Source organism: Nanorana parkeri, unplaced genomic scaffold, assembly GCF_000935625.1.
Source record: "Nanorana parkeri isolate BGI_ZX_2015 unplaced genomic scaffold, ASM93562v1 scaffold1620, whole genome shotgun sequence".
In the NCBI taxonomy this organism is placed as follows: Eukaryota; Metazoa; Chordata; class Amphibia; order Anura; family Dicroglossidae; genus Nanorana; species Nanorana parkeri.
Window position 1 is genome coordinate 305,309 of NW_017307888.1, and position 440 is coordinate 305,748.

Genomic DNA, 440 nt, shown 5'->3' on the forward strand with positions numbered 1-440 from the left:
CAAGCCTTCTCCTGTGCAGGCTCTTGAGTGACGTCACAAGGGTGTCCCCTACATGAGCAGGAATAAGGGCTGAAACGCACCTCTGCCCTGTTTTGGGGCCATTGAAAATAAATGTTTCGGGAACTGTGAATGGGATCTCAGATCTCATTAAATGTCGAACTTTCCGCAGAGATTGTTTCCGATTATTCTGCATGGAGGACGATGCTGCGTTCTGTTTGTAGAGACGCCGAGAATGTAAACACGAGAACCAAATTAACAGAAACATTAAATATTCATGGCGGCATTGTGATAAAACAGACTGATGGCGCATTTTCCACGACATTAGTAACAACTTAACAAATACTCTGTTTAATGAGCTGCCGGATTGTTCTATAGCCGGAGGAGATCCGCGCACATCGTCTTCATGTTCCAACTCTGCCTCTCGCTTCATATTTTCCAGG

General features: G+C 45.2%; 1 protein-coding gene across 1 annotated transcript in view; it reads right to left on the reverse strand.

Moving 5' to 3' along the window:
- SOX6 (SRY-box 6) overlaps window positions 1–440 on the reverse strand; it is a 57,450-nt gene that overhangs the window by 15,903 nt on the left and 41,107 nt on the right. The window lies entirely within an intron of this gene.